Here is a 22,959-nt window from a genome sequence, read left to right on the forward strand (position 1 = left end):
AGAGAAATGTTTAGATTAAAAGATATCACGATTTTCCGACGCCAGGACGTGATATCTTTCAAAATCGATAAAAAGCGAAATTACTCTGAAATGGTTGAGAATCGGACCATGGACAATATGAACTTTTTTGTTCATTTTAGGGTGAAGAATCTACTGGAGAAGTTTGTAGCACGAGTAGCAATTCACCCTGTATATATATATATATATATGTATATCGTTGTGTGTTTATATGTAAAAGGCATTGATGATAACATTCTTTGGCGAACTGTCACTATTTTTACTGCGGGATGATGAACTTGTCATTTGATCGTCTACAATTTACACATACCCACCACAGAAGATGGCGATTGTCCAAAGAACGTCTGACAGACGGTGGAGATTGGGGTGGGGTTCAGAATGATTGGGGGGCGAAAAAACCATTAAGCAATGTATTGATTTGCCGTTAGATAGACGGCTCAATGTTAGGACTACAAGCTGGGTGAGGCAAGACGCAGACTGGATTTCTTTCCTCTTGGCTGTGTCCAATGGGAGACGTTTATTAGAATAATGCAATAATGAAAATCAGCCCGTACTGTTTTATACGAATTATTGTATTAGATCACATCAACCATAGTTTCAATAATGTTCGCTAACCAGCAAAGCCCTATCACCATCTGACCATCATCAAGACCATTTATGAAGGTACAAACAATGTAATCAATGACATATATTTTAAGAGATGGATCCAGCCAATTGAAATGTACGAAGAAAGGTTCAATAAGCTAGAAGTCTGCAGTGGTACAAATCCCACTTCCCAGCATTCCATCACCATCATAATCTTCATCAACTCGAAACTACCACCAACTGGCAGCAGTACAGACAAGTGTGACTACACTACGATGTCTAAAATAGGCGAAAAATGAACATACTACCTGGAAATCCACCAACATCAATACATTAGACAATAAAGAAAAACTTACAAATACATAAATTTAGATTCAAAACACAAAACAAATTAAAAAATGAAAATGACCTAAATCATAAAACATCGAGAATTAAGACACTGAAAAAACACCCAAAGCCAACAATTAAGATTGACAAATGCGGACAAAGATTTCAAACCAAAAATTGTTACGACCAAATTATAATTTTGACTTGTAAGTAAAAAGGAAATGTAGAGAGCACGAGGTGCCGAAGTGACTTTAAATTCCTGCTTTCCAACAGTAAATGTTTTAACTAGGCAATAAAAAAGAAAGCCGACACTCAGCTATCATTTATGGTTGACTCTCTTTAAGGGGTTCCCTGAGAGAGTGTAATGAATATTCAATAAATCGGATTCAGTCCTGGGATCTAATTTGGCCAGATATCTTACGGGTGAACAGGCCGGCCAAAAAGGCCACCGGGGATTTACTCGGCCTAGGGAATCGTTTCGAGTCAAAATTGCATGCGTGCGGACTTTTGGTTAGAATAATGAAATTTAAATGAGGCCAGGGCGAGGAACTTGTGAGATAATTGCGGGCCGATGAGAGGGTCGGCCCAAGGGATTGGATTAGGGCCGCCTCGAACTTAGAGCGGTTTTATATCAATCCTCTCCGCAAACACAAAAAATAAATAAATACTAAATAAATAAAAACGCATCGTCCCACACAAACGATAAAGTTAGGATTTCAGCTTGTTTCCATTAAAGGCGGACTTCAATTTACCCTTTTCAAATATATATAATATGAAAAAAAAGGACTTCAATAAATTTTATGTTCGGTATTTCTCAGCGTAAGTTTGTCAGCAGAAAAAAATCAATTTCCTCTGAAAAGCTTTTAAACGATTAACTTGGACATGCAGAGGAATAATTATAGGGAAAATATTTATTTGTACATTTTTGTGATTTAATAACGTACCTTTTTGTTTGTATGTTTTTATTATGCATTTCAGGTCATTCAAACATAAAAGGTTGGGTTATTCTTAAAAAAAATCTACACATAAGAAAAAAATCCAACAAAGAAGACCTGGAGAATAATATTATTTTGCTTTGAAGTATAAGAAAACCTAAACTAACAGAAAAACTTACGGTTCCACGAGAAACCATGTCTGAAATCAATTTTAAACAACTAATAATAACAACGTTTTTAACAACTAACATAATGTAAAATATAGTGTGATGATATTTTCTTATTAATATTTTAAAAAATTGACAAAAAGAGATTTGTAAAGTAAGATTATTACATAAACGATACGTTAAGATCAACTAAATGGGTTAAAATGAAATAGTATGGGAGAGAATATCCTTTATTAAGTGAGAATCGGGGCGATTTTTGATGATTTTGAAAATAGCTGTATGTAAATGAAATATGGATATGGTTCATTATCGTATTGTCAAATATCATAGAAAATATTAATGTAGGAGTTCCCAGCTCTCCCCAATTTGCTAGTGCAGTTAAACAAGAATTTGCATAATTAACTCAAAATTACATTGCTACACTACACCAGAGATCAGATGGCAAATTGTCCTTCATTATGCAAGGGTATCAAAATGCAGCATCAGAAGTCCTTTTATATTTCGAGTCTTCTCTGATTAGATTTTAGGTGAGGATTTGGATGTAAAGCGTAGTTCAGTGTGTTTTTATTTTGGCGAATCCGTTCGTAGTTCCTGTTTCAAAGAAAGGATATATGCTCTTGTCGATGATTATGAATTCATTTATTCTATTGAGAAGTTTTGAAAAACTTGATTTCTATTAATTTCGTATTTGGAGATTGAATTCCATATTTCACAGGCGTTTGCTCTTATTGGCATTTCTTAAAATTGAAACAGCTGTTTTTTGTTTTGTAGCTATAAAAGTATTGATCTTTTCAGGAGAGGGTTGTATTGTTTACATATATTTCGATAATATATCCCTAAAGCCAGGAACACACTTACCCGATGCAACGACATGCGACGCTACCCGATGCTACCCGAGGCCTTGCCACGTTTTGGTGGGGTGTGCACATCTATCCGACGCAAGCACACGTCGCGTACAGTCCACAGCGTTTATCACAATAATCACTATCACAATTGCAACGCATCTTTTGTTCTTAATGCACTATTTTGAGCAAAACCTTGTAATAAATTGTTAGTTAAATTTTATGAGCACAACCATCTAATAAATTGTTTGTTAAACTTAATTGTTTTAAATAAAGTTACTCCTAACCATCATAATTAAACAATGTTTATAAAAACTTATGCATTTTTGATCTCGTTTAATTTGGTTTACATTAAAATAACATGTTGTAATTAATATAACGACAAAATTACATGTACTTAGTTTGAAATAAACTACAAAAAATATGAGTGTCCTGTTCTGATGCTACCCGACATTACAAAATGGTGTAATTTTACGAGCAAAACTATGAAATAAATTGTTAATTAAATTTTATGAGCAAAACCGTGTAATAAATTGTTCCAATTTTAGTATATGTACCGCCGAAGCGAGTACAATAAATTGTTAGTTAAATTCATTATATCAAAAAATCGTATTCCGGTGTTTTGATTAATTTTCTACCAAACCATTAAAATTAATTTTTTAAATAAAAACTAATTAATTTTTAATCACAGTTAATTTGGTTTATATTAAAATAAGTATGTTGTAATTAATATAACGACAATAATACATGTAGTTTGAATAAAAATATGAGTGTTCGGTTCTTTTGTCTTCGACTGTACTCGATGCGACCCGACGAGTGTGGATCTCAGAGCGTCGGGTAGATGTGCACGGGGGTAATGCAACCTTATGGAAAATCGGAGTTTGGATTTGCGTCGAGTAGCATCGGGTAGCGTCGCATGGCGTAGCATCGGGTAAGTGTGTTTCTGGCTTAACGAGGTTCGGCTTAGCGAACTCTTCAGTGAGAAACTGTGTTTTATTGTCAGTCTAAGTGCTATATAGGTACTATACCGTGGTGTCTAGCGGTTATTAGCAGGGGACACTTCTCCTTATATAGCCAGCGCTATCTCTAATAAATGAATGCTTTATTGTTACTTATATACAATACAAAAGAAACATATAATTAATGTTTTACAACACAACAAAAAAGATAATCAATCTTCTTGGTTAAATAGCCATTGGCCGTCTGACGATTTGTTTAATCTTTATATCAAAGGGCTATTTATTTTAGTTACTTTTAATTTAATAAAGTAGTTAATTTAATAATGATATACAATTAACTTGATACTAATAAATAAAATAATGTATTATTATCAAGTGAAATATTTGTGCCTCTTTTCCAAATGGTATGAGTGAAAAATTAGCTACAGAAACTGGTTCTTTAATATTTAATTTAAAGTAAAATGAAGGATTGATGTGGATGCCTCAATTTCACAAATACTGGACTCACTTTTGTTCTTTCTTTCCCCATCTTCCCCATCCTACATCCCATAATTTTGCGATTTACCGATGCTGATTTCCAAATTCCATTGTACAATATTCTTCTAGATCTCTTACCATAAGCTGCAGTGAGGGAAGTGAAGATGCCACCATCAGGTTATCGGCGAACATCAAAGTTTTAATTCCATAATTATCAATATTTACTCTATAAATTATCTTTTACATCATTTATAAAATATGGAGGATATTATAGGACTAAATAAACATATCTTCTTTACACCCATTTTATAAGAAAAAGCATTTGACAGTTCATTGTTGGGCCAAACTCTTGCCTCGAAATTTTCATAAAAACTGTTAGTAATTTAATAATTTTAGAAGAAATGCCCGTAAGGGATAATTTAGAAAATAAAGCTTTTCTGTTTTTATAATCAAATTCTGCTTGAAAGTTTTCAATTTTTTTATATTTTTTTAATAAATTTATAATTACTGTATTGAATAAATTAAAAATATTGTCTGTCGTAGTATGGCCTGGCCTGAATACTCCTTGTATTTCCGCTATAATGTTACGTTGCATTGTCCAATGTTTTAATTTTTTTCATTATTATTCCTGAGAATAATTTAGCCATTGTTTTAATTAGAAATATTCTTCAGTAATTCACCCTATTTTTTGGATCACCTTTTCTAAGGGGGATGGGGGTTCTATGTGGGATCACTGTAGGAATATAGTGGGAGTGTGTGGAAGAGGTACTTATATTCACCATCTCATATCTTATTAAATGTACTTTTAATAAATAAATCCTTCTTTAGGCAATTTTTAACAATTCGAAAAAAATCGTATCGTGAGCTGGGGCTTTATCATTTTTACGTTTAAGAGGCGGACTCCCATGGAATATGATGTATCACCCACTGAAAGCTCTCTTTTCTGCCCCTGACTCTCTCTCTCTCTCTCTCTCTCTCTCTCTCTCTCTATATATATATNTATATATATATTATTCTCTCTATCTTTTTCTCTCTTTCTGTCGCAGGTTTCTATTTATTTCTCTCCATTTAATATATACATACTTGTTTTCTTTGTTTTTCACACAGACCACACAGAAACACACATACACGCACGCGCACACGAACTCACAATAGCTATGAATTAATTTCCTACTTCATTGATTACTACGTTGACCCTATCTAGTTCCTAGACATCGAAACTCGAGAGTGGAACACAGTAAGTGACCCAGTGTCAGTTCAATATATTTTCAGAGTCGCAGATCAACTAAGCATTTACTGCTCATAACCTTGATAAATATTTCTTTTTGGGGTGAATCCTACAAATTTGAATTAAAACGTGTTGATTTTCTCTCCCACTCGCATTCATTATGCCAAATGCCTATTATTGCGTTGATAAATTACTGTATGTAATATTTTGCAAATTGATGCATGCACTTAGAATAAGGGTCTCATCAGCAAATTGCGCAATGATTAACGAATCGATTGCAATTCGTATAAGCCTGAAGAAAAATTGAAGTTCAAATGATGGCTCAAAATAGTGTTAGATTTAGTGATTTTTATCACTTTAAAACATGACTGGATATTTTGACCTAAAGTCCATTTTTATATATTTTTTTCTTTCCAAAAGGTAGATCGGGGGTGAAGCCAGGAAGACAGAAACAACATTTATTTTCTTGTCGAGCTTTCGTTTTTGAACAACTTCATCAGTGTTATATAGTCCTGATGAAGGCGATATATTCTGCCGAAAGCTCGACAAGAAAATAAATGTTGTTTCTGTCTTCCTGGCCTCATCCCCCATCTACATTTTGGAAAGAAAAAAATATATTTAAACTGAGAAGGCTGATCAATCGCCAAAGGAAATATTAATCAACAGCGGGGTGCTTCATTGATGTTATATAGTCCTGATGAAGGCGATATATTCTGCCGGAAGCTCGACAAGAAAATAAATGTTGTTTCTGTTGTAGCGGTTATCGGGTAATATTAATAATACATTTATCTTACAGTTACTAATTTATTAAACATAAACAGATAAAAGATAGTGTGCACACTTACAAAGTTCTATAGGCTACTATATGCGGAAAAATGTCCGGAATGGTTCTCGAGAGTCCTATCGCTAGGCGAAGTAAAAGAAGAGTGGTCGTTGTCCTGATCGCCTACACTGTCTTCCTGGACTCATCCCCGATCTACCTTTTGGAAAGAAAAAAATCCATTTTTTATGGCGTTTATTACTCTAGTTAATCTGTGCAGTAACCCTTGTGCCACACTTTTGTGCAGATTTTTCCTGCACTATTATGTTGTAGTTGGCAATATTGTCTGGTTCTGAATAGGAATTATGTTTTAGAGAGTAAAAGCACTTAGTATAAATTAAGATCAGGAAAATTTAACGATTCGTTGACGTAAGAAATTTTGATAATATACTTATTCGGCGATATCCTATGAATCATTTTGCTATTTTAGGTACTTTTTACTTACCATTATAATCGGTCTCTTTTCCTTTTAGCTGAAAATACGACAATCTTGTAGTGACGTTATTATTTTAATTTTATCAAACAGACTTCTAAAACTGAATTCAATTGTCCTTCCTGGAGGATTCAAAATACTGATTGGGTTATCGATCTATAAATATAGAAGCAACAGAGTATTTGGTCGCAAAAATATAATAATCAAATTCAGTGGGTCAAAAAAATTCAAAAAAAAGTTCACGGAAATGACATTTGCGTTCAAGAATCAGAGTGTTAAATTAAGTAAATAGGATAATCCTCTATTTGACCAATGTTTTCTACAGTCAGCCCAAATCTGTTTCTGAATAATAAAACATGATAGATGAGAAGAGTCCCAGATTCTCTTGCACACCTCTGCCAGACCTGGACATTTCAGCGAAATAAAAACACGCATACATTTCTGAAAGCATAAGAAATTATGGATTGGGTAGAAAAGGCCAAATAAAAAGTTTTCTTGCAGACTTTGAGAAATGTACGTGCTCTCAGAATGGATAAGTAGACGAATTAAACATTCACAACATATTACTTGATCGAACTCAATAAAAGAAAATCGGTTTTAATTTCCTTGCTGTGAGGAGATCCTGCAAAGAAAAACAATATTTTTTCCAGGAGTAGATTTCTTTGGAACGAGAACTGCAGAGCGAATATCACTGAAACTGGGAATAATATTAAAATGCATTAATATTTTATGACATAGGAGTACTGTAAGAAGAGAACGATCGTTCAATAAACCCATACATAGAGCGAGGGATTTCACCTGGAAATTTACAACCAGCCTAAGTTTGTATTTTTTGACTACAAACAGATATATAATATTTTTATAACTAAACTGTATTCTAGTTAATGGTTAAAATTAAATTGTATTTTTTTCAACAAAATAATATTGCAATCACACTATAGATGTGCAAAATTTAATTTTAAAATACCTATCTCTGTACATTGCGAAAAGGGTAAAGATTAAAAACATACTTTTTTTTAATAATTAGAGAACTTCGATATCAGTGATACTGAAAGTGGCAAATTTCTCTTTTATTAAAATTTAAATTACATTTTTGTTTGCATTAATTGTGTTCTTCTATTTCAGGTGTGTTAACGCAACATACGCTGCCCTACAAAGGAGGTAAGGAAGCATTAATTAACCAAACTTCATTCAATATTATTATTTATTATATATTACTACCCCTAGCGGTTTTGGTTTGGAATCCTACCCTACCCATGATTTATTTTAATTTTGTACTGAACTGTTGATTTGAAAGAATAATATTAAATTTTATCTTTCCCAGTCTTAAAGTTTTCACATAGGAAAAACGATATTCACCCGTCTAAATAATAAAAACAATCAAATAGTTTACTTTTGATTAAAATTGTGAAAGCCCATTCCGCGGAGAGTAACCTACCTTTTTTCCGGCAGAACGCTGGCAATAGTCTGGATTTATTCCACCGGTTTGAATAATCTTGCGAGGGATATCAATTTTTTTTTTTTAGCCTTTGTTATATTTTTTACGACTAAGTGATTTACGAGAAAGGCTCTCATAAATCATTTTTTAAAACAAATATGTCAACACATTTTTTTATGACTAAAAGTATAAAATGATATGAAAAAATGAAATTGATTTATATTATAAAAGAGGTTTAAATATTACACACATAACAACGAATATCTTACCGATCATTTTGGTCTGCCTATTCTCCCTCTCTCTCAGTTCGCCATGTTTAGTGGGTTGTCAAAATATTAAGTACCACTTTGTTTATTTACAGAAAAATTGCAATAACTATTTTGAATCGTTAATTGCTATCAACCTATGAATAAATATGGACGTCTTGTTTAACTGTTTAATAGCCATATAAAACCATAAAAAAGGCTACGCTGGCAAAAATTCTAATACACACGTAACGCCATGCATTACCACTTTAAAAGTCGGTGAATGCATCCAAAATCCCTAAACCTACAAAGACGTGATAATCTGACAATAGGGGTATTCACGATCTTTGTGTTAACCATGTTAGGTCGTGTTAGATCGAGAAAAATGATGACGTAGACTTGTAAGAATTGGCTAGTTAACATTGGTCGATCTAACAGGCCAGGGCCAATGTTAGATGTTAGGTCAAAAATGTAGTCACATTGCTATCCGTTAGGGCGTAGGTAACCAATATGGCAGCCATGAATTTAACAGCTGTTTTTTGTTTAAGCATATTTTTATACTCAAATACGCATTAATTAAATCAGACTAATACATTTTTTTTGTTAATTTCTGACCTGAGCTTATACTCTCATTCATAATAGATACATCACCTATACTATAAAGTTGTAGGCTGTTAGACGTTAGGATACAAGTGATCTACGTCGGCACGAATTGAAGCTTGTAATTTGTTAATACTTTTCGAGTGCAGAGATAGCATTTTGAATGAAAGTGTTGATTAATTTTCCTTTTTTTCTAACATCTGGCATCTTACAATTTAACACAAACAACAAACCTTCAAGGACTCTTATAGCTTTATTTTTGGTTCTACCAATCGCCACGCGCAGCATGGCGGAAAAATTAACGTTTAACATGCTAAGAAAAGAAGTGGGCATAGACGTTCTTACGACATTTCTCTATTCGAGTTAACACGAGTTATCATCTTACAAACATCGTGAATACCCCTATTATCTTTGGTGTTAGAAAACAAATGAAATTTACCGGAGTAACGAACTAACCAACGGGCTAAAGGGGATCTGCCAAACTAATTATGAACCTATAGGCATCTAAATGTATAAAATGATATTAAAAAAAAAAATTGAGTTGTATTATAAATGATGTGAGTTCTCAAAAATCAAAAAGAGAAATGGACGAACTCGAGAAGTGCCCGATACAATGAACTCGTCATTAAAGAACTCTTGCCAAACCTTGGAAACTCACTGCTACAGTTTGATGAGGTACATCTAAGCGGTTATACTCTGTACTGTATACTTATACTCTATATACCTGTCACTAGAATCTGTGAAAACACCTGCACAACATGGATGTGTCCGGGTTTTTCCGAAACCAAACGAATCTTCGTTGAATCAATTCTGAAGTTTAGTTATTCTAAAGAGGAGGCCTCGAAAATGCCCTTAATGTAAATATTAGAAAGTGTTATTTTCGTTAATCAAAACCACAACATTACGTACGTCTACACAAAGGGATTAAAAGAAAATAAATATAATTCACAACAATTTTCAATGATTACCCCCATTTGTTGCAATGCAATGACTAGAAAGAAACTGCACTATATCTTCTTCGAATGCGAAACAACCGGTCAATGGAGACCTAACCAAGGAAAGCAATAATAAGTCAATGACCTTCTTCTTAAAGAGGAATCATATGAGTTAAACTGAATTAAGAATCAAAGCAGAGCCACAAAGCTGCGGTGCTTAAGGTGTACCAAACCTCGGCTTTCTAATCTTCCACCTACTACTACTCATCCTTGTTCTCAACGTCTTACTCCATCTTTCCCTTAGTCTTAGAACGTCTCTATCTTTCTATATCTATATCTCTCGGTTCTCTCACTCTCTCTCTTTCTCTTTCTCACTTTCACTCCTTCTTTCTATTTATCTCTCTCGCTTTCTCTTCCTCACTCTCTCCTCTCTCTGTCTTTTATCTTTGTCTCTCAGTTCTCTTTCTACCTCTCCCTGTCCCTCTTTATAAATAAGCTTTTATAAATAAAATGTTTAATTCAATTCTTCCTCCCTCCCTCTGTTGTTTTTTAAATCTATACGTCTCATTTCTCTCTCTTTCTTTCTGTGTCTCTTTTTCTTTTTTTATATCTTTCATTTTCTAATATTTTTCAATATCGAAGACCTAATACGTCTTTAACATTAATCTAGCCGATTAGCCCTATGGTCACTGGGAAAAGTTCAATAAACCAAAAGGATGCAGCACTAGGGAAATAGCAAACCTCTTGTTCCAACAACCTATCATCATCAACATTTTAAAATATAATTTCATAATGCAAAGCAAAATTTTAGCCTATTATTAATATTTGTTGTTATTTTCATAGTGAATTATAATTGAATTAATTTTATAATAATGCTATCTACAAATTACAAAAACTCGTATAATCTTTTCTGCTTTTTTTTCTTTTTTAATTCCGTCAGTACAACGGTTATATAGTGAGATGTTACAATCTTAAAGCTATAGTTTTAATAGCAGCTCTAAGGTAAACTTGGTTCTATTGGGAAACAGGGACAATACAATGTCGACAGAGAGCAAAGGGTTTAAAGATAACAAGGAGTTTTCCCCTTTCAAAAGGGGTTACTGCGGTTATCTTCCCTAAAGCAGTAACTCCCTATCATCGATGAAAACCCGATAGTACATTAAAGAATATCTCACCGGCATAACTCACATGACGCTGAATTGAATATCTTCGAACATCTCGGAAACATTGAACCTTGTGGAAATTGTACAGAAATTACTAAAAGACTTGCGGGATTGGTTACAGAGAAGGCTTTCAGAGCGGCAACCACTTCAACCACCCGTAACCACGGCTAAACGCGCCACCGTCCCTTTGAGACGCGATACTGATAGAAATAAGGGATAACTTCATTAACGAAAAAGCAAGTGAAATAAATTAATTATGGATACAAAAACATTGTTTTATTAACGTTTTTTGATGTCTTCAAGCATCTTATGGATTAGGTTTGTGGTCGTAAAGTAAACAATAATACTTTTATATCAAGCTTTGCTCAATATATTTATTTTCCTCTCATTATATCTCATTTATCACAGTTTTTGTAATAATAATTACAGGTACACGGTCCCAACTGTTTTTCTTTTGGACTTATTAAATATTGATAATTTGGAGATTTTGAGATACGGTCGGTGTGACGTAGGTTTTTAGAAAAATATTTTCTATATCGGGCCAACGTTTCGTTCTTTAATGAGATCATATTCAGGGCTCAAAGTGTTTGTTTTTCGTGTAGATGTGTCATTTCTGTGAGTCGTGTTGAAAGTGCCCACGAGAATCATACGTTAAAGAGGAGAATTGAAGGTAAAATATTGAAAAATAGAGGAAAAAGATAAAGTTAGAAACAGAGAGCGAGAGAAATAGAAAAACGAGAGATAATGAAAGATAAAAGTAGATGATTATTCGGAGATCGTGAGATGCGATCTGGTGTGACGTAGGATTTAGAAAAAAATGTTCTTTATCGTCCCAACGTTTCGATCTTTTTTCTGTATCCTGCATGTATTTGTAAAATTCACACAAATGTTTGTAAATCCCAGGCCCTGAAGATGATCTCAATAAAGATCGAAACATTGGCACGATAAAGAAAATGTTTTTCTAAAACCTACATCACACCAGACCGCATCTCACGATCTCCGAATAATAGAAAACAATTAATCATACGAGATAAGAAGAAAACTATTTTTTTTTGCTTAAAAGTTTATATCTATATTGCCATGAAAATATGCATTTTTGTATTTGCCAATAATTTTGTAATGTTAAGGTAAATTATGCCACCTTTTACATACTAATAAATAAGATATAACTGTTACATAGCTGCTTAAAATATGGGATTTCAATCAATTAACTTTTTTACGTCAAGGTAGTAATTTCAAACTGGAAAAGTTGTTTATCCTTAGCACAGGATTTCCCTACAATTCATTAACATCAAATTTGATCAAATTTACAATATAATTTTTATATAGACTTTTTACCAAATGCGAAACAGCAACAGGAAACGTAAACGTGTTTATAAAGGACGATCGAAACGTCCTCTTCGCTTCCAAATGTGTCGGTTTTATGGCCTCTTTGCTCACTGTCGGCTGTCGGCGAATAAAATTTCACACTAGGCCGTGGCCCGGCATAATAATGAACCATAAAGTAGAGACATAGGGACAATATAAATTCCTCCTTGAGGGCCGGAAACGGAGGCAATTCTGGCATCCTGCGCCTGACATCACGTTCTCGACTCGTCGCTAGTAACAATGCATTCATTATCGGCGCAATTAGTTGTGTTTGGATGAAAACTTTACTGCCCCCGGAAACGCATTCTGGAATGGAATTGGCTATAAATAATAAATACACACAATGTGCACGAAAAAATATGATGAAATATTTCTGCATCAATAAACACAAATGCGTGCTCTATTGCTATAGAAAGAAAATACATTTTTGCCCCAATTCCAACAAAAATTATAATTCCAATACAGTATAGCTCTTCTAATTTTCGCGTATTATTTTTTGAAAAAGCAATTTAAATTGCAAATATCTGTTAATGAATATCTCGGTATGGTCTGGATTAAAAAACAAATTCAATTGTTATCTGACAAACTTACAAGTCCTTGGCAATGTTGGAACTGAATCAATCTGCAAAAACTTTTCTACCATTTATTAAAAACTTAATTTAGTCAATTATTCAGAAATCGTGAAATGCTGTCTGGTGTGATGTAGGTTTCAGAAAAACATTTTCTTTATCGTGCCAACCTGGACAAGAGAGTAAAGCAACATATCTATGATTGCAAAAAACCCAAGCAAAATCCTACAGCACTCGCTACCCACTATTTGGAACACCAACACAATTTCGACTTCAAAAATCCAAAAATATTATATACAGAACAAAACAAATATAAACGTAATTTCTTAGAAATGGTTTATAACAACAGAGATAAACACAGCATCAATTACAGAACAGATACATGTAAACTCAGTCGAAGCTACGCCAATATCATTAACCAAATACAATATAGATAACATACATATATCATTACATTACATTCCACACATCAAATACTTTTCACATAGTCTAATTTTTCCAACAATTTAGCTTTCCTTTTCCTAATTATCCCCTTTCTATATAATCATGAAAGGACAATCTGGCCGAACTATTACCAACACATTGTTCCCCTTTGTCGGCTTATTTCACTTCAAAGAAGCCGACGCCTTACACAAAATTGTCTTTTATATACCGACTTCCTTCCCCACCCCTTCAACACCAAACATATATAAACATAAAACAGCAAAATCTCACTGGCACTCTCAACACGACACGCAAGGATGGCACAATTACACAGAAGACAAATACTTTGAGTGAGTAGAAATACTTTGTTTGAATATAAAATATATTTTGCATTGTATAAATTCACTATTCCACATCCTAAATGTAATTGTTAAATGTAAACATTGTTTGTAAATCCCAGGCCCTGAAGATGATTTCAATAAAAGATCGAAACGTTGGCACGATAAAGAAAATCACCCGACCGCATCTCACGATATCTGAATAACTATCGATTAACGGTCACTAATCTCTACACATTAAACAATAAATTTTTGTGTATAATATACACAATATTTGAGTATACAAATAATTTTGAGTATCTGGCTATAATCCGTAGGTTTTGAGTTTGTCTTGGTGCTATCCTCAGTAACGTACGTAGTTTGTTATGACTGTAGAAATAGCTATTTTAAAGTAGGTGCAATTTGTTTAAGGTAAAACTTACCTTATAATATAGTAGGACATTTTTGTCATTATTCCAGGCTGTGGAGAAGTTGTTGAAGAGAAGCTATGACAGGATCAGGGTTAGAGGAGAGGATAATCGCGTCATCGGCGAATACAATGGTTGTATAGAGGGTATAAAGGAGTAATGCCAGTATATTTACTTTAGGAACGCCAGCGTTGATAGGAAAAATAGCAGATGTAGAAGACCTTTGCGCTAAATGAGACTGGCGATCGGATAAGTAAGATGGATGAGTTAGGAAATATGGGAGGAAGTATTCTTCTTCTTTATCTTAGTAGGCCCAAGTGCCATTTTGGTGGATGTTTAGAAGTATACTCTGGATGTTACTGGTTCAACTCGGTAATAGCGGTAGTGTCTACAATCTTTTATGAAATTATGAAAGGATGGGAATCAAATGCACAGAATTTCATTAGCGATCAAGCGGCCATAGGGAAAAAGAACAAAGAAATAGAAGACAAAATAAAAGAAAAAAGTATGTGATGTGCAAAAGAACATGTGAGTGGCCACGGAAACCAAACCTCAAATAAACATAGATGACAGATATGTGCAATTCTCTAAAGGAATGAAATATCTAGCGGTAAATATAAGGGAAGCGTTCAACACAACGAAACGTGTAATGAAATTTTAAAAAATCTTTAGAAAAACATTTTGTAAATTTCAAAATATCGCCAAAAAATATGTGACTGAAGGGAAGAGCTATAAGGACAATATAAAAAACCTATGGTACAAAAAAAATGAAACTCCAAAAACAATAACTTCCTAGAGCAAGCTCAAAGAGTTGTACTACTAATGACAAAAAAAGGCATAAAAAACAATTAATGAATTTATTTACATTGTATACTTTAAAATATTGGTAAAAATTGTAAATACAAAGTAAATTTAATTAAATGACCATAAATCGTTATTAGAGATTAACGAATTATTTTTGGTGTATTATTTTCATTCTTGATTTAACATAAAAGGATTATGTTCCACATATGCGGCACAGAATATTATAATTTGGTAAGCTTTTAAAACGATAAATGAACAAAATACTTTCTATAAAAGACGCGGAATTCGGTTTAAATTAATATTATGACTGATAATTTTGACGACGTTTATGCCTGACTGACATTCCTTTAGAAGCTCTAACATAATTTTTCTCGAATGGTAGTAAACGGATTTTTATGAGTGAGAATTCTTTCTAAAAACGTATGAAGTGCATTTTATGACTGTATCCAACATTAAAATCGGATTATTATTTCTATTGTTTGTATGTATATTTCTATCAACCAGCCTTCACTACGATGTTGATTAGGATTCGGGTTGTGGACTTCAAACATACAATGTTATTATATCAATGCCCAAGCTTTCGACAAGTTTTATTGTCTTCTTCAGGGGATCTACAGAGACATAGGAACTTAGTTGGGTACGTAGTTATAAATTATTTTGTCAATTTGTTGCTACTTTTAGATTCAAAGCCACAACTTATTTACAACATATTATACAAATTCGTTATATATATACATATACATATACATATACATATACATATATATACACACATAAAAACCTTTTCTTCACTAGCTTTTTTCTATATAAACAATAACAATTACTTAAAATTAATAAAATAATGTGTGCTTATCAAGTTTTCAGGTGAGAGGTTCTTCAACAACCTGAAGAGTTTATTAATTTTAAGTAATTGTTATAGTTTATATAGAAAAAAGCTAGCGAAGAAGAGGTTTTTATGTATGTATATATGAGGAATTTGTATAACATGTTTAAGTTGTGACTTTGTATCTGTAAGTAGCAACAAATTGACAAAAAAATTTATAACAACCTGCCTAACTATGTTCCTATGTCTCAGTAGATCCCCTAAAGAAGATAATAAAACTTGTCGAAAGCTTGGGCATTGATATAATAATATTATTTCAATTTAAAAAACGAGGTTAATTTCTGACAAATAGTTTTGCTATTTTGTGTATTTTCATCCAGGAATATTTTATATATTTTAATAGTTCATACGAAATCTAAGTGTCTTTTTGTGCAAATGGTCCGTTTAAAATCTTTTTAACTGCTTTTTAATTATAACCGGTTCAATCAGATATTCCAATAATGACTTCTCAAAAATCAAAAACGTCTAGTGGTCAAATAATCGATACATTTAAATGTATACTTAAGGCTCTCAAGAGGTGCTAAAACGAAATTTCATATTAGTTTCACGAAAAAAATTATGATCTAGTTTACTTGAAAAATTTTGGGTTTTGAAATTGTTTGGCTATTGAGTAAACTTTGATAGCTTTTATTATATTTTATTTCAATCTACATAAAAAAGACTGAAAATGATACATTTACATGTTGATTTGAGCAAGTAGATAGCGAAATAAAAATATTAAATACCAACCAGGGCCTAGTCATAAGAAGTGGCGGTTTTGTGGCCGATATTTAGGAGTGTACGATCATCAAAAAAAAGTTTGGTCTAAATCCGTGACCCACCAACCTGGTCGTCTTGTCAGACAGTAGTCTTCTTAAGTGTAATTCTCACGCAAGACCGAAACGACAAGAATTGAATAGACGACGAATGCTTCCAGGACCGAAATCGGACAATGAAAGAATCAAATGACACTGTACAAAGTATTATTTTGACCTATTTGGACATACGGAGTTGAGTATAGAACCATCCAATACTGCATTATTTGCCACGGGACCAAGCTATCCGATATCAAACTCAGCCAATTCTTCTAATCAACGAAAGTCCTAAGAAGAATACTCCAAGCTCGGTATTATTTCTTTAACCTCACTATCAACAATTAGCCTTCATTATTTTTCCCTTCATCTGTCTCCGCTTCTTCAACTTCAACATCAATCTTTCAATCTATCCCAACGCTACTCCTCAAGCCCTCTCCTTTATCTCCCACCCAAAGAACACTCCACGTCGCCTCAACGACTATGCCCCAGAGACTCTCGCCTTTCACCCTTTAAAAAATTAAGTGCCAGCTTTTCTTTTAGTTATATAGGACAATTTGTATTGTGATATACAATTACAAATAAAGGAAAAGTAAACTTAGTTTTAAAAAATTGCGATGTTAAATTATTTACCAAATATATTTCTACTAAATTGTAAATTTTTATTCTTCACTGTATTTTTTTAAAAATATAATTAGTTAATATTCTTAAAAAACCGCAATAAATCGTGATCAATCATAAACCAGTAATGAACTAACCTGATTGCATATATGTAAGTTTCAAGTATAAAAAAGTTTGTAAACAATAGGTAATTTACCATTATGTAGTTTGCCGAAAAGTGGTTTTAAAGTCTATCTCAATTATTTATCCGGGGTTGTTTAAAATGCGACGTGAGGTTTGTTTAGTGACTGGGAAGAAACGGGTCCTGCCCAACTTGTAAATCTTGATTCGTTGAAAACATGTACATTTTGCATTAGACTAAACAATTTCAGGCAAAATTAGCCGATGCAATTTGGGGTCGTTTCCATTCTCACGGGGAATAGTGTTAAATTATTTAAACAGTTCGGATTCTGGGAAACTAATACAGTTTGCACCATACGCTTCCTCACAAGTATCGCTTTGAACTAGTTGGATATTACAATAGTATACTGAAATAGTTTAGCCATTAGGCAGATAGTACACTTTAGTAATTTAATTTATTAAATCAAAAATTAAAATTGATTTTATGGTTATGATTGAGATAGGCGAAGCAAGTCTGGTTTTAATGTAGTTTACCCTATTGTACACTTTTTAAATTACATTCTTTGTCCATTCTATTTACTACCCACTATGCTCTCTCTCTTTCTTTCTTTCTCTCTCTCTCTCTCTCTCTCTCTGGCTCTCTCACTCACTCACTCACTCACTCACTCACTCTCTCTCTCTCTCTCTTTCTCTCTCTCACCCTCTCCCTCACCCTCTCCCTCACCCTCTCCCTCACCCTCTCCCTCTTCCACTCACTCTCTCTTTTTTTTTCTCTTTCGCGAATACATTCCATTATATATCAATTATAAAAGCCATTTACTATGAATAAATGATCCCAGAAGCCTGAATTAATACTTCCCAATATAACTTATGACTTGCAGTAATTTCTAGTAAAAATCTGTATAAATTACATATTTTATATATACAATAAATATGTGTATTCGCTATATCTGTAATCTACACTATCATTCTAGAAATTAGGAAAAAACGTTATGATTTATCCATTTTGAAAATTGACGATTTGTTAAAATACAAACTTTTAACTATTGTCCATGACATAATAATAATACACAAACCATTATGCATAGTTTATATTGTTTTTCACTTTAAAGTTAAAAATAACTTTTTTTTACCGTTCTCAAACTCCATTTAAAATGTCGTTGTGTCGTACACATTTTTTTTATAATTCATTTTTTTCTTATTCTATAAAAGTTTACAATAATTTTATCCAATGTTATAAAATCATGTAAATCTAAAAATATTTATAAGAAACATCTAAAAACTTTTCTCTTATTAGATTATGTTCAATATGTTCAATTATTCTTTGTACAACATTAATAATATTTAAAAATATATGTAGACAGTAAAAAACATTATATTATACAATTTTCTGTAGAGATTAGTGACCGTTAATCGATAGTTATTCAGATATCGTGAGATGCTGTCGGGTGTGATGTAAGTTTCAGAAAAACATTTTCTTAATCGTGCCAACGTTTCGATCTTTTATTGAGATCATCTTCAGGGACTTGAAGAAGATCTCAATAAAAGATCGAAACGTTGGCACGATAAAGAAAATGTTTTTCTGAAACCTACATCACACCCGACCGCATCTCACGATATCTGAATAAATATTATACAATAAATATTTTGGATTTTTAATTATCTAAACATTAACTGTATTTAGGAATGCTCGTTAAAGAAGTCTCTCTCACTCTCTCTCCTCTCTCTGTCTCTCTCTCTCTCTCTCTCTCTCTCTCTCTCTCTCTCTCTCTCTCTCTCTCTCTCTCTCTCTGAAAAAGCTTTAAATGGCAATTCCCATATTGGTAATAGTAGAAAATAGTTTGGAAAATAAAATATATTTTGAGGAAAAAATTGTGTAAGCTGTTGTTTTATTATAGGTCTACAATGCCCTTATTTACTCGTATATTCCATATGTTCTGGTCTGCTACGTAACACATTTCAATACAAAAGTTTCTTTAGTTAAAACTGCGAAAAATATTTAGTGTTGCCTTACGAAAGAAAGACTACCTTTAACAAACAACACTACCTTTAATTTTGCAGAAATACAATATGCTACCAGTACAATACTCTATATTTATAGAGTTTTAGTAAATGGTGTTAAAAGTCGGAGCAATAAGAATTGTTAAATGAGCAACCCAATCCAGTGTGTATTGCCTGTCGTAAAAAAAGCCTGCCTTAAGTAAAATTCACTTGATAAATAATTAGTTGTTATTTTTTATAATTTTTCGGTATATTCGAGTAAACGATTTTTGTTTCAGTATAAATTTTATTCTATTAATACAGTCGAACGTTTTATTATTGAAAGAACTGAACCATCCAAGCACTTCCACCGAGCTCGCATCGCCCAGAAATCAAATTTACTCCGAATACAGTCATTATAAAATGAAAACGCAATTCCCAACTCGAGGAGAGTATGAGAGAAACGGAATGAAGAGCTTGTGAATGAGAGAGAATCCATCAATGATTCAAAGGGGTTCACCTCTAACCTCCTTGATTAAGCAGACTTTCCAACCAGTACTTGAAGTGCTGTTCAAATTTACTCCCTTGTTGTCTCTAGCTCTTAAGCCGTCAAGACTTCACTTGAAACAAAATCTTTATTTGCACAAGACAAACAAAACACAAGTAAACATTTATTTAAACAACAAATCTGACATAAAATTGCTAAAAAAACAAGAACATTCGATTTTTATTAAATGTAAACGTTCCGTTATTAATTTGATTGCATAGTAATCATATTTGAACTAGCGGTTTTTTCTATTTGAGAACGCAAGTAAAGCAAATGTAGACTGAAACAACATAACAATTTAAGTGTACAAGATCGTGTATTTAATTAACTTTCTTGCAAACAAAACTAATTATTCGTATTATCTTGCTTTGTTATTATCTTAGGTCTTGCTCGAGTTGAAAAAGAATGATCAATTTAAATCATTAAATGGTCAATTCTGATCGATAAACAAACGTTTCTGTTATTTTTCTTTTATTTTAGTTTTCGAAGGTCCCTTTCAACATAGAATACTCATACAGAAATAAATAGTTATAAGAAGTTAAAATGGATGTACTGAAAGTTGAGTAGGATAGTTTTAATATGGAATTCACATACTCATTCCATCAATACCATTTTTAGAAATCTATCAATCTGACTCCGGTTCATTTATTCTTTCCATCTCATCCAGCCCTGAACACACTAACACTCTTTCTATCAATTCCATTTCCTCGTTTTTTTGGTCTCTCTCTCTCTCTCGCTCCCTCACTCCCTCTCACTCTCTCTTTCTCTCCTCCCCTTCCTCTCTCTCTCTCTTCTATCTCTCTCTGTCTCTTTCTTCTGCACATACACTCCCTCACTTTTTCTCAGCCTAATTCCTTTTTTCACGTTATCCCACTCTAACTCTCTTTTTCTCGTTATCTCACACTCTTTTTCTCTCTTTTACTCTTTCTCTCTCCCTCCCTATCTCCCTTTTCCCACTCTCTCTTTCTCCCCCCCCCCTCTCTCTCTCTCCTTTCTCCCTCTCTCTCTCTCTCTCTCTCTCTCCCTCTCTCTCTCTCTCTCTCTCTCTCTACCACATACATTCCCTCACTCTTTCTCACTGTCTTTTTTCTCGTTATCCCTCCATAACTCTCTTTTTCTCGTTATCTCATTTTTCCCCTCTCTTACTCTCTCTCTCTCTTACTCTCTTATTATCTCGTTATCTTTCATCCCCTCACTCACCCTCTTTTTATCTTTCTCTCTCCCATTATCACTCTATCTATCTCTTACTATTTTTCTCTCTCTCTCACCCTTTCTCTCCCTCTCCTCTCTTTCTTTTTTACAATTTCTATTTACGTCCCTCTTTCCCCCTTTACGCTCGTTATTATTTATCTTTCTCCATTATCTATCAATCTGTACGAAAAATAATGAACTCATACGTAAAAACTTTCCAACAACTGTGAGTATGTCTTTATTTCGTGTTTACTTATGTTATCGACCTTTCATCTTGCCTACACTTTTGTCAATCTCTCTCATAATCCTCTGGGAGATATATATTATTATTTTCTATATTTTTTATTATTTATTTCTGTTTTTTTCGTACTTCTGTTTGTTTGTGTATGTACCTAAGGCCATAAAATATTACTTCTTTCTTATTTGGAGACCATACATTTATTTCTAAACTTATTATAAAAATAACACATCCTAGATCCCTGGTGGTACTGTAGTGGAATGCTTGTCGAGTTTATTTCTCAGTGCAATTGTCCATTATTGCGTGGAAAATCGACGGCTCGGATAATTAGGCAATAATGAAGTAAAGAAAGAAAAGTAATTCTTGTCATTCAAAAAGGCATACCAACCTGAGGATAAAATTTTCGATACTTTTACATATGTTTACCATTTAAAATTCAATAGGATGTGCCGCGATTCGAACCCAGAACAACTAGCGTGGTAAATACTATCAGGACGCCCCTCCCTCGTTAGGGGCCACCATGGTCGCCCAAATTACACAATATCCAACACCTACAACATCTAATAGATGATAACAATAAATTTTATATTTGAAAGTAGTAGAAAAGATTCGATGACTTTGTCGCAATAAGAAAAACGTAGCAACAATAACTAACTGTATAAACATGAAAAACGAAACTTTATTTTTCAAGATGTTTACAATAATTAAGACTTGGTAATGTTGTTAGATGTAATGAAGACTAAATAAATTGTTTTTATAAGATATCAGACTTTTTCATTGATATAAAATGCTTATTGTAGCATTGGATCCTGTGTAAAAAATTGAAATTCATCATCAATAAACTACGCCATTTAATATCAAAAAATATATTAGTTGTATTTGTTTTTATTTGTCAGATTTGTTATAATCAGATGTAGTAGATTATTTCTCTGGTGAATCCCATTTTTCATCAGAGCTGTGTTTGTAAAGCGTAAAATGCTGGAATAGGGTTGAGGGCGAGACAGTTGATTTTTATGCCGTTGGCGATAGCAGAGCCTTTTCATTTTATCGTACTGGATTTTCTTTAAAAAGAGACACAATTATCAAGCGACCAGGGTTGGGAGGAGGCCCGTGTGATATTAAGAGAGGAAAAAAAAGACGGAACTGTTCCATTGGCCAACAGTAAAATACGCATGAATGTAAAATTTTAGTTGTTATTAAACAATGTTTTTCAATGGAATCCCATTGATATTTTTTACAATGTGGTTGAAAATGGGTAGGGTAATTTTACGTGAGGCCTGGTTGTCATAACGTGGTGTTAGCGGGTTCGTACATTTGCTTATCCGTTCTTTCAAGACTTTGGCGTTTCCACTTAAGATAGCATTTTCAGATGACATTCTGACAATGTTGTTTCATGCTGATCCGGTATTGACGAGGGGGAGTGCCTCGGTCCCATAACCAACAAATATCATCCACGGGTTCATTGTAATAAAAACAATGATGTTTCTGAAGCTCCAATCGAGATTTT

General features: G+C 33.2%; 1 protein-coding gene across 4 annotated transcripts in view; it reads left to right on the top strand.

The window, feature by feature from the left end:
- LOC106669294 (octopamine receptor beta-2R) overlaps positions 1 to 22,959 on the top strand; it is a 293,096-nt gene that overhangs the window by 139,179 nt on the left and 130,958 nt on the right. For 3 of the 4 annotated variants that reach the window (XM_014398660.2, XM_014398661.2, XM_014398663.2), the window contains one exon: positions 7,917 to 7,952. The exons of the other annotated variant lie outside the window; for it this stretch is intronic. The gene's annotated coding sequence lies outside the window, so the exon portion shown is untranslated. The remainder of the gene's footprint in view (positions 1 to 7,916; positions 7,953 to 22,959) is intronic. 4 annotated transcript variants of the gene reach the window in all.

This window comes from Cimex lectularius, unplaced genomic scaffold (genome assembly GCF_000648675.2).
Source record: "Cimex lectularius strain Harlan isolate CLEC.00 unplaced genomic scaffold, Clec_2.1 scaffold35, whole genome shotgun sequence".
NCBI classification, from domain to species: Eukaryota; Metazoa; Arthropoda; class Insecta; order Hemiptera; family Cimicidae; genus Cimex; species Cimex lectularius.